Source organism: Ovis canadensis, chromosome 6 (assembly GCF_042477335.2).
Source record: "Ovis canadensis isolate MfBH-ARS-UI-01 breed Bighorn chromosome 6, ARS-UI_OviCan_v2, whole genome shotgun sequence".
Lineage (NCBI taxonomy): Eukaryota > Metazoa > Chordata > Mammalia > Artiodactyla > Bovidae > Ovis > Ovis canadensis.
The window spans coordinates 30,106,842-30,119,846 of NC_091250.1; the positions used below are offsets into that span (position 1 = coordinate 30,106,842).

Sequence of the window (13,005 nt, forward strand, 5' to 3'; positions counted from 1 at the left end):
AATATAAATAAAATGAGTATAGCAATAATATTGAAAACAAACAGCAGGTAACTACAAATAATGGGATGTGAATTATTTCTGCCCTTCTTATCCAGGGAAAATTGGGTCCCAGCTAAACGAACACTTCTGTAACTGTTGTTAACAGTGTGCATATTGAGAATGGGTATTCCACGGATAACACCTGGTTTAATATGTAATATCCATTTCTTCTACAGTCACATAAGCGCTTTGAATCTTAAAGTACCCACAACTACACCTGTGACTGGAGCCAACTATCTCTTTTATCCCCTGCCAGGACAAACCAATGTGTAGGCAGCTTTCTTTGCTTAGACATGGAAGCAGTTTTAATACTAGCCTTTGTGAAGCCACAATGTACCAAAAGTATTATGCCAAACTTTTATTTCTTGTTTAGTTACTCAGTTGAGTGCGACTCTGTGACCACATGGACTGCAGCACGCCAGGCTTCCCTGTCCTTCACCATCTCCTGAACCTTGCTCAAACTCATGTCCACTGAGTCGGTGATGCCATCCAACCATCTCATCCTCTGTCATCCCCTTCTCCTCCTGCCCCCTATCCCTCCCAGCATCAGGGTCTTTTCTAATGAGTTGGTTTTTCACTTCAGGTGGCCTAAGTATTGGAGCTTCTGCTTCAGCATCAGTCCTTCCAATGAATATTCAGGGTTGATTTCCTTCAGGATAGACTATTTTGAGCTCCTTGCAGTCCAAAGGACTTCAAGGAGAGTCTTAAAGAGCCTTCTCAAACACCACAGTTCAAAAGCATCAATTCTTCAGCGCCCAGCCTTCTTTATGGTCCAACTCTCACACCCGTACATGACTACTCAGAAACTTGTATAAAACTTGTATAACTTGTATAAAACTTGTATAACTTGTATAAAATTTCCATGTCGCCATACTGGCCACCTCAAGATGAAAACAGATAGCTCCTGATATGTTAACTGGCTCTGTGCTGGGCTTAGTCACTCAGTCATGTCCAACTCTTTGTGACCTCACTGAGCCTTCCAGGCTACTCGGGCCATGGGGATTCTCTAGGCAAGAATAATGGAGTGGGCTGCCATGCCCTCCTCCAGGGGAACTTCCTAACCCAGAATTCAAATCCAGGTCTCCTGCATTGCAGGTGGATTCTTTCCCATCTGAGCTACCAGGGAAGCCCATGAATACTGGAGTGGGTAGCCTGTCCCTTTCCAGGGGATCTTCCTGACCCAGGAATTGAACTGGGGTATCCTGCATTGCAGGCAGATTCTTTACCAGCTGAGCTACTAGGGAACTGTTAACTGGCTCTACTCCTCCAATATTAAACATAAAAAACACATGGAACATATAGAAATTCAAACAGAAGTATCAGTAACCTGTGAGAAATCATAAATAATTATCAGCAGATAGCATAGATGACAAATGGTCTATGGTGCAAGTTTTACAATGAGGCAGACAAAAGTTGGAAGGCTGGGCAATTTTCTTCTTCATCTGGTTCAGCTTCATCTCTTTGGATATCCAATGTCCACAAGGTCAAGTTGTCTCTCAGTAACTGTATTAGCAACGTGCTGTCTTTGTGTGACCCTTCGCTTAATATATCAAGTTCAGCAATGGCTCCATCAAATGCTGTTTTTGCACGAGAGCCAATTTTCTCAGGGGACTTCAGAATCTCATAATAGAACACAGAAGTTAAGGGAGAGATCCAATCTGATAGGATGTGTTGGTTGTGTTTACTTTTTGCTGATTTCAAATGCTTCTTGGTATGCTTGCCATGACTGATCCACAATCCCTCTCTTATTATCACCAGCAACAACCTTAGCCAAGGAACGGTAGTAGTCTCCTTTTATTTTCAAATAGAAGACTTTGCTCTCTGCTTGTGAAGCACTGGGGATCAAGAACTTTCCCAAAAGAAACAGTATATCATTGCAGGTATCTCTCAGCCTCGTCTCCATTTTCTCTCTGTATTCTTGAACCATCTGCTGTTTCCTCTCAGCACCTTTATCTTTTCATCAATACTTGAGACAAGCCTCCAAATGACCTACAGGCTCCTACAACCTTTTTATAAACAACTGAGAGAAGACTCCTCTCCTCAATGGATAATTCAGCTCCTTGCTCAATTACAGACTTCATACAGGCTGCCATATCATCTCGCTCAGCCTGCTCAGCTAGTTTGGCCTTCTGCACCAGTATATTTTTATCTATGTTCTGTGTCTGGAGTAGGTATGGCAGACAGATGGGACTCAGCAGTCTCTGGGTGGCAGTGCCAAGGCTGAGACTCTACCTGGAGTGTTTTAAGAGACAGACGTCTTACATCTTTTCCTGCAGGAGCAAGATAACATATGTGGCTATTCAGGTTAAGTGCAGTCTAGATGTGTCCACAAGGACTTGGGGTGAAGGTTGGCTGCCACCTGGGAAGATTGCCTGTATCTTTCAGTTCAGTTCAGTTGCTCAGTCATGTCCAAGTTTTTGTGACCCCATGAATCAGAGCACGCGAGGCCTCCCTATCCATCACCAAATCCCAGAGTTCACTCAAACTCATGTCCATTGAGTTGGTGATGCCATCCAGCCATCTCATCCTCTGTCATCCCCTTCTCCTCCTGCCCCCAGTCCCTCCCAGCATCAGAGTCTTTTCCAATGAGTCAACTCTTTGCATTAGGTGGCCAAAGTATTGGAGTTTCAGCTTGAGCATCAGTTCTTCCAAAGAACACTCAGGACTGATCTTCTTTAGAGTGGACTGGTTGGATCTCCTTGCAGTCCAAAGGACTCTCAAGAGTCTTCTCCAACACTACAGTTCAAAAGCATCAATTCTTTGGTGCTCAGCTTTCTTCACAGTCCAACTCACACCCACACATGACCACTGGAAAAACCATAGCCTTGACTAGACAGACCTTTGTTGGCAAAGTAATATCTCTGCTTTTGAATATCCTGTCTAGGTTGGTCATAACTTTCCTTCCAAGGAGTAAGCGTCTTTTAATTTCATGGCTGCAGTCACCATCTGCAGTGATTTTGGAGCCCAAAAAAATAAAGTCTGACACTGTTTCCCCATCTATTTCCTATGAAGTGATGGGACCAGATGCCATGATCTTCGTTTTCTGAATGTTGAGCTTTAAGCCAAACTTTTCACTCTCCTCTTTCACTTTCCTCAAGAGGCTTTTTAGTTCCTCTTCACTTTCTGTCATAAGGGTGGTGTCATCTGCATATCTGAGATTACTGATATTTCTCCTGGCAATCTTGATTCCAGCTTATGCTTCTTCCAGCCCAGCATTTCTCATGATGTACTGTGCATTAAGTTAAATAAGCAGGGTGACAATATACAGCCTTGACATACTCCTTTTCCTATTTGGAACCAGTCTGTTCCATGTCCAGTTCTAACTGTTGCTTCCTGACCTGTATACAGGTTTCTCAAGAGGCTGGTCAGGTGGTCTGGCATTCCCATCTCTTTTAGAATTTTCCACAGTTTAGGAAGGAGCAAATAAGAACATACCATCTATAGTGGGTGAATGTTCTTCAAAATCTCTCATTTTCATCTTTATATAGTTATATACATTGGGAACCCAAAGAAATGAATTACCTATCAGTAACAGTCCTTGGGTGGGTGATGCCCCAATACTTCTAAAATTAGTTTATATATTTTTCTGTTAACGTTTAAGACAATGTGCTCTAAAACTTGTATTTATTTTAAACTGAAAATGCAATCAGATAATTTCTCTGATTTCCATGGTCTGGAAAAATCAAGAGCATACTTTTCTTTTTACATAGGCTCTTTCTCCTATTGGGAGAGAAATAAAAAGAGCAAAATGTATGTATTCTGTACTTTCCCTATTAGTTTTCCTTTTATTATGCCTCTAAAATAAAGTAGGGGAAATATGTGAGATGTGTTTTTACACGTACATATTGTACTAATGGGCTTCTCAGGTGGCTCAGGGGGTGAAGAATCTACCTGCAATGAAAGAGACACGGGAGGTGCAGGTTCAGTCCCTGGATCAGGAAGATTCCCTGGAGGAGGGCATGGCAAACCACTTGGGGATTCTTGCCTGGAGAGTCCTATGGACAGAGAAGCCTGGCAGGCTACAGTCCACAGGGTCGCGAAGAGTCACAGCTGAAGCAACTGAGGACACACACATTGTCCTAATGGAAAATATAATAAGAGTTATTTAGTGCTCAAAGTAAAAAGATGAACTATCATTTAAGAAATGTTGCTTACATAGCTTATATGTTGATACCCCTCTTTCTAAAATTAAAAAAAAATTTTAACAGAATGAAAATTACATGATTTTCCCTCTTTCAAATTTGGAAATAATATATAAAATAATACAAAATTTTTAAATCCATAAAACATACAATTTATAGCATTACACCTAAAATTCAGGATCCTATCAAATTTGTGCTATTAAAAATGTTCTTTATCTCATGAAAAGCTTTGGCAAAACTGTTTCAGAAAATGCAAAGTGACAGGACACATTTCCCCCTTTCACCAAATCACCTTACTTTTGTGAATTTCTGTCAAAACTTAGTTATTTATGCAATGTGGAAATAAAGAGCAGTCACATTTATTCAGTGGAGAAAATTTTTTTCTTTTTAATATTCAACTCATAAAGCTGTACCAATAGATAACAGAGATTAACAAGTTGATTAGAACTAAGATAGTTTAAATTGAAGTTGGAAGAACTCTAACTTGCATGTGTTATTGGGCCAGAAACTTTTCTTACCCCTCAGATAAACATGGTTAATGTGGGGTAAACCCTACTAGAAGTATCTTATCACATATTTTGTAACTTTATGGGTCTTTCAAAGGATAATTTATTTATTATACTGTAATAAATAATAATTATGTATTAAGAAAAATATAGCAGTGCTATTTAATACTCTTCAAGAGACTTTCAATCCAAGAAGAAAAGTCATTTTATAAACTCTGAAGCTCATTAACATTCATAAAATACTGGTGAGTTAGGTGGCAAATGTTACTCTTCTCAGTTCATAGATGACTGATCTGAAGCACCAAGAGGTTAACTGATTTTTCCAATTCACAAAACAAGTCATGGCACAAAGTGAGGTCATGCAGAATTCTTGACTGTTGGTTCATATAGGGTTCTACTCTCTGGACAAATGCTTTATTAAATAAGCTCTTATTGATTATCATTTTCTGGGTAATGCCATTTGGCATTTGTCCAAATATTTTGCTCATGACACAATTATCACTTCTAAAAGGACAAAACTGTCAGAATTACCCCAATACTATAATAGTTTGGATCATTACAGTTGAAAAATCAAAGGAAAAATTCCAGGCTGCTTTATCCTAGTGAAACTATCAAAATATATGAATATTTTAAAAATTAATAGCTTGTTTTCACCAATAAGTAAAATAAACATCACATTTAATGTACCTTCTATAAGGAAGTCTTCAAATATAATACATGGGAGAAAATTAGACACATTTTTATTTATTGTTGCTAGTGTAAGAGCAAAAGAATATCCAATTTAAAAAAATTAGAAGTAGTAAGAAAAATAGGGATTCTATGAACACATTTGATGTGATATTGTTAAAAGCTATGTGATGGTTTAAAATGGGCTCCTTTTTATTATTTTTCTACCATTGTGTGCTTTTTAAAGGGCTTCCCTCGTGGCTCAGTGATAGAGTTGACCTGCAAATGCAGGAGACTCAGGTTCAGTCCCAGGGTTGGGAAGATCCCCTGGAGAAGCAAATGGCAACCCACTCCAGTATTCTTGCCTGGAAAATCCCATGGACGGAGAGCCTGGCGGGCTGTAGTCCATGGGGTTGCAAAAGAGTCAGACACGACTTAGTTACTAAACAATGACAGATACATTTTAATTTTTAATTTAAAATATTAAAATAAGTAAATTATTGAGAACAACTTCTAGAACCTGTAAAATAATTATTCAAAATAAAAATAAAATTGAAGTATGCATATTTAACAGTGGACATCAATTTGGTGTATTTTGACCAGTGATCTAGAGTGTTATTTAATACCAAAACCAATACAGATAAATAGAGTGTTTCCCAAGTTGTAAAAGGGTTTCCCTAGTAGCTCAGATGGTAAAGAACTCACCTGCAATGCGGGAGACCTGGGTTCACTCCCTGGGTTTGGAAGATCTCTTGGTGAAAGGAATGTCAACCCACTCCAGTCTTCTTGCCTGGAGAACTCCATGGACAGAGGAGCCTGGTGGGCTACAGTCCATGGCATCACAAAGAGTCGGACACGACTGAGTGACTAACACTTTCACTTCAAGTTGTAAAATGTTGAAACCAGTGAACCAGCGAAGTTGCTCAGTCATGTCTGACTTGTTGCGACCCCATGGACTGTAGCCTACTGGGCTCCTCTGTCCATGGAATTTTCCAGGCAAGAGTACTGGAGTGGGTTGCCATTTCCTTCTCCAGGAAGATCTTCCTGATTGAGGGATTGAACCCAGGTCTCTTGCATTGCAGGCAGATGCTGAGCCACCAGGGAAGCCACCAGGAAAATGTTAAAAGATGATCTTATATGTCAGCTTTTTTTAGTGACAAAATAGAAAGAAGTGATTGTTCAGTATTAAATAGTGTAGTCATTTATTAATTGTATGGGAAACTACTTCCCTTTTCTTGCCTCAGTTTCCTTATCTATAAAAATGGAAATAGTAACATGCTTCATAGTATTGTTGTGAAAAGTCAACAAAAGACTTAAAATAGTATTTGACACAGAATAAGCAGTTGATGAATATTGTGTAATTATTATTAGTTCCCTTTTCAAAATAACCTTCTTTCAGTCAATTTTTACCTCAGAACCTCCTTATTTCTCTCAGATTTTACCTTAGAACCTCCTTCTTTCTGTCAGATTCTTTACCATCTGAGCCACCCAGGATGTACTAGAAGAACTTAAGTTTAAAATTTCTGGATGCTGCTTGATTAGAAAAATTTTCTTGACATGAAATCAGCACTAGAAAATAGATCTGAGAGATTGGGAAATGGAAAAAGCTGGAGAACTGAACATATTTGAACTCATGGACTATCCATACATGAAAACAGTTCTATTCATGAGCTCTTCCAAAATATGAGGGAATATACTTCCTTTTTCACTTATGTCAATTTGGGATTTTATCTCCAATGATATAAATTCAATAATTACCACATAAACAGAATTGAATTAAATTGAATTGAGATTGTTTCCATTGCCACAATTCAACAGTAAACACACTTATCCATCGATTGAAGATATACCTAATAAAAATTAATTATGGAGTAGATTCTAGTTTGTGATGTTAGGAGCCCCGATGCACTCTTTTCCAATTCCCAATGTAATGCTTAAGAAGCACCCAAATTAGTGACGTCTAAATAACACTGAAAATTAGCACAGAGTATGATTCTATTGCCAGAACCTGGAAAGAGTTTCCACTAGCAGTAAAGCCGATAAAAACAGAACTGAAAATACCAGTCATCATGCACTACAGAATAAAAAAAAACTTCATTGCGTCAAAGTGAATGGAAATAATTCTCATCCACCATTTCCTCTTTCTGATAAATGGGCTCTAAATTAACCTGAAAACTCTAGGAGCATTTTTTCCTGCCTGGTAACTCTGTTTCTCTCTTCCCTTTTTCTTCAGCCCCACAAATCCCCCATTAGTTTGTTCTCTGTGAGCAAATGTTCGCTAGGCAGAAGGTAAGATGGAATACTGGGGGTTTATTGTCAACCTGAGTTTCATCAGAATAGGAGAAACTCATTTCAGGATATCATAACTTCTCAAGATATATGCTCACCAAGGTCAGATTTGGAACAGCAGTTGTATGTTCTTGCCTTCAGCTTTAGATCTAAAACTGTAAACCATGCACAGAGAATGAATCTGGTTAAGAATCCATATAGGGAGTGATTCTTACTGCATTTAGATTTAACATTTTTGGAGGATCAAACTCATTTCTCCTAGTTTTAGAATTAGTAAAAAAGAAATAATACACCTTTATAAAAATAAGATAAAAACAAGCCAGGACCATTTGGAAGACTAAGAGGAGGAACAGACCTCAAAAAACAAAATGACACAGAGAAGGAATATTTTATAAAATTATTTTTCATTCTCAATATAGAAAGATCTATGGTTCTTTGATGTGGAAAGAAAAAGTTAAAGAAAAAGCTGGAAGACTAAGATCAACCTGATGTTATTAAAAAAAAGTTTACTGTAGCTAAGTGGAATTACATAAAAACTAAAAATTTAACAGCAATATGAAAATAGTATAGGAAGCATTAAAGAATAGGATTTCTGCTTTTCCGATTTTTGGCTGACCTTCTTTCAATCTTTGACATTAGATTTTTCTAATACTTATTATTTTTTTTAATACTGAGCTACTGAAAAATAGATCATGGAAGGAAAAGTTGAAGTAAGAGTTTGACAGGTATGAGGAGAGAAAGATGACATCTCTAGGGTAGGTAAACCAAGATTTCTATGGGTTGAGACTTTAAGTTCAATACTACTGAGTTATATGTTCCCCTTAAGAGTAAAGACCTCAAAAATAAGTAACTGGGAATTGAGTTCTGTTATAGTATGTGATTTGCTCTTGGGGGAAAAATTAACACCACCAAATTCATAGAATCAAATAGTGGAATGATGATTGCCATAGGCTGAGGAGACAGCAAAATGGGGAGTTATTAATCAGAGGGCAGAAAGTTTCAGTTGATTATGATCAATAAGCTCTAGAGATCTGCTACATCCATTGTAACTAAGTCAACAACAGTGGAATGTACACTTAATTTGTTAAGAAGGTAGATCTTAAGTGTTCTTACTGGAATAAGAGAACTAATTTTTTTCCTTTTAAGAGAAGAATGATGAGGAAAAACAAAGTACCTGGAACAAGAGGGACTTAACATATAATTTAAGTTAATTTTCTTTTGTTACAATTAAGCTTTATAGATCAAATAGGTAAAAATTCAAAATTAATAAATCTCAATCCCAAACTTACCAGAAATGAGACAAGAGAAAAGCTTAAATGCACATTGTCATTAATGAGTTAAAACAAAATTAAGGAATCAAGGGAGGGGGTGGTAAATGTTATAGTAAGAGTTATGGTGCTTGCATTAAATTAGTCAAATGGGATTGTCAAAATATTCATTAGAAATTTGTTCTTAAAAGTGTTCAAAATTTTAGAATGTATGCCTAAAAACAGAATGGATAATGGTAAAATAAAATGTTAGTAATGATATTCTTGGGCTTCCCTGATAGCTCAGATGGTAAAGAATATGCCTGAAATGCAGGAGACCTGGGTTCAATCCCTGGGTCAGAAAGATCCCCTGGAGAAGGAAATGGCAACCCACTCCAGTATTCTTGCCTGGAGAATTCCATGGACAGAGGAGCCTTGTGAGCTACAGTCCATGGGGTCTCAAAGAGTCAAACATGACTGAGCAGTTAACAGAGACAGACAAAATAATGTTCTTGTTCCTAATTCCTCCCCAAACCTAGAAAGTGAAGAAAGATGGTGACAAGATATGAAAGGAGTAAAGATAAGCTTATCTTGTCTCAAAGTATATCCCTTCTTGATTTTGATAAATAGATAAATATGTTTAAAATGCTCTTTAAGCATAAAATATCAGAGAGCACTGGGTTTAGCCCCATGTGCCCATACAGCAGCTTCCCACTAGCTATTTTACACCTGGTCAGTTCCATTCTCTCAATTTGTCCCACACTCTCCTTTCCCAACTGTGTCCAAAGTCTGCTCTCTTTGGCTGTGTCTCTGTTCCTCCCCTGCAAATTGGTTCATCAGTACCGTTTTCCCAGATTCCATATATGTGTTAATATATTATGCAAAATTTGTTATCTTTCTGACTTACTTCACTCTGTATAACAGGCTGTAGGTTTATCCACCTCACTAGAACTGACTCAGATGTGTTTCTTTTTATGGCTGAGTAATATTCCATTGTATATATGCACCACAGCTTCCTTATCCACTTATCTATTGATGGGTGGGATGGGGTAGGTGGTGGCAGGGAGGTTCAGGAGAGAGGGGACATATGTGCCCTTGTGGCTGATTCATGTTATTGTATGGCAGAAGCCAACATAATATTCTAAAGCAATTGTCCTCCAATTAAAAATAACTTTAAAAATAAAAAGAAAATATGACTAGTAGAATTTCTAAAAATTTAAAGTATATTTCTCAAAGTGCTAAAGACTTAAAAAGTTGGAAAAGCAAGCATGTTGAAAACAAACAAAAAGCAAGAAAACATTTAAATAAAATTTTAATGACATTAAAATACTGCATTATTTAGTACAGCAAGAAGCCTGTGAAAATAAATGCATGATATAGACTCAATTGTTCAACTCAATAAGAAGTAACTAAAATGTTAGTGGTGGTTATATTTAGCAGTATGATTATAAATTGTTTTTTTTTCTATGAAATTGTCTTTGTTTTATGCATGGAGTACAAAATTACATTTGCAGTCAGAAAATAAGCTTTTATTTTAAAAAGAGAAGAAGCAAATGTGGCCACTGATGTAGACTAATTCTAGATTGTGAGGCAGAGAAACAAAGAGTTGAGGAAATTTGAGAAGAACTGAAGTGTTTGAAGCAAGAATTCAGAAGTATTATAAAAAGATGTACATACTTGTGGGGCAAGAAAGAGGAGAAGATAGCTTATATTTGTAGCCAGAAGTATTATAAAAAGATGTACATACTTGTGGGGCAAGAAAGAGGAGAAGATAGCTTATATTTGCAGCTGTGTTTTTCTGAATTTAAAGACTGCTCCTGGGAGCACAATTTAAATGGAGAGAAAAGCATGTTTGATTCTAATAAAATAATGGAGTTTATAAAGTCTGTCTTCCAATTGAGTCAATATCTTTTTTTGTTTTCATTTGTTTGTTTGTCCTTAAGCTATATACCACACACGTGGGCACTAGATGGTCAAAAGCCCATGAGAGAACTTAACAGCCAAGGAAAATACAAAACCCTAATCACAGTATAATTAATAAGAGTCTTAAAATATACAAGAAGGTGAACAATTTCAACAAGTATTGGATTTTTCTAATCTACCTTCTTTTGGAAATTTGTAGAATTATTAGGAAAAAATTCTTGCCTTTGCTTTGCCAGTGCCTTGACAAGTGTCTAATAGTCAAAACTATCACGGCTTCATATTTCTTCCCACACCAAAGTCTCCTTTACATGATTCATTTATAAGCATTAACATTTAAGTAACCTATCAAATGTCTAAACCAGACCTTACCAAGAATAATGTCAGTTAATAATGCTCTTTGTCTTAAATCAGATTAATTTGCATCATCAGTTGGGAGGGGAGTTACCTTGAAGAAACTAAAGCTTTCTCATCTTGACTGTGTTTTGGCCTAAAGCTAATGAGTCACACAGAGCAAGCAATTCTCTCAGCCCCCTTTCCTTTCTTTGTTCACAGGAAGTCAGTGAAGTTTCTGGATTCCTTTTGAAGGGAATTATCAATGTCATTCCAACGATGGATGTACAGGGATCAGTGTTTGGGGGCTGACATAAAATAACTATCGCTATTATCTGTTCCACAGGCTCCTTCTGACTCTTATCTTAGGGGGAATGTTTTAAATCTTTTTTGTTCTGCCCACATTGTTTTAACGAATGTTTAATCAGCATTCTTGTCTTCTACTAAGTATGGGACCTTGTGAAATTTCCTTAATCTTTGTAAAATAAAAGACTTAGACTATATTTATTCATTCATTCATTTAATCTTCCCACACACTTTTAGTTAGTTCTAAGTATGTGTCAGCCATTTGTTGAGAGTTGAGGATATAATTCTGAATAAAATAACTTTCTATCTTCATGGAGTTTGGGGTTCAGTAGTGTATGATTTACAAATCTTTATATTCCACCATTTATGATTCTATTAGCTCTTCTCTAATTAAGTTAGAGTGTGTCAAGGAGGACTTGAAAGGGTAGACAAGACACCTACTGGAATTCGCCATGGATGTCATCTCTTCCTGTCAGTCCTTTAATAGCTCCAAAAATTACAAAAGCAAGATCTAGCCAAAAGGGAGCTCTGTCTGCCTCCAGGGGTCAGTCTCTCCTTGAAAATCCTTCCCCGAATTGCCTAAAGCCACTTCTAAGGATCGCAGGCTCTCAGGTAGGAAGAAGCCTTCAAGAATTTTACTTGCATAGAGAAACCAGTCCCAAGTTTTCCTTCAAACGTGAACTGAATCTCAAGCAAGTCTTTCCCTTTGATTGAAATAGAGGGGCTTGTGAGGGTGCGTGTGATTTGTACGTTTACATGCACTTTCATATGTCTTTGAAACCTAGACAAAGATTTTTGCCTTAGGCCACTAAGGGAGTGAATATCACAAAAGGGATTAGCATGCTGTACTTCATAGCATCACATCTTGTATTGGGGTATTAGATCATACTTTTAATTCAAATAACTTCACATACGTCCAATTCAAGACAGAATCACGAAGGCACATGACTGAAAAGAGAAAAAAGATTGGCTTTACTTTGAAATGAATCTTCTAGCATGGTTTACTTGGAAGACAAATAATCTTCTGAGTGCTTGTACATCCAGAAGCACTAACATTCTAGCCCTACTAAGAGGCCGCTTCATAACCACAGGTGTGTGCCATTTAAGATCCGCCTGCTGTCTAGCATCCCTCCGCACATTCTTCATTCTACCTTGTCCGGAAAACTCATTTAGCAATTAACAAAATGAAAGCATTCTCCTTCTGGAATTTTGACTTTCAAGGTGGGAATTTAATTTGCAAAACTGCCTGCAACTAATTAAAATGAGTAGTCACTGTTGGTTTGAAATGGATTATCTCCGAGAAAATCACACTTCAAGTTGTCAAAAGAGGGTTTATATCCTGATTTTGAAAAAGCATCTCCCTCCATTGTAAATGCTTTCTCTGTTCAGCTGACTGATGTTCATTCAAATGGAATCTGAAAAAAAGCCAAACTGAAGATGATTGATACTCCAAGGTTAGTTTTATACATAGATGCTTTACATCACAGTATTTTTGAAAGGATTCTTCCTTTTTCCATTGTCTTCTCATTTCTTTCACTTCTGACCACCATTTCTATT

At 37.2% G+C, this 13,005-nt stretch overlaps 1 pseudogene; it reads right to left on the minus strand.

Moving 5' to 3' along the window:
- Nucleotides 1–1,431: 1,431 nt before the first annotated feature.
- LOC138442866 (14-3-3 protein zeta/delta pseudogene) overlaps nt 1,432–13,005 on the minus strand; it is an 85,973-nt pseudogene continuing 74,399 nt past the window's right edge.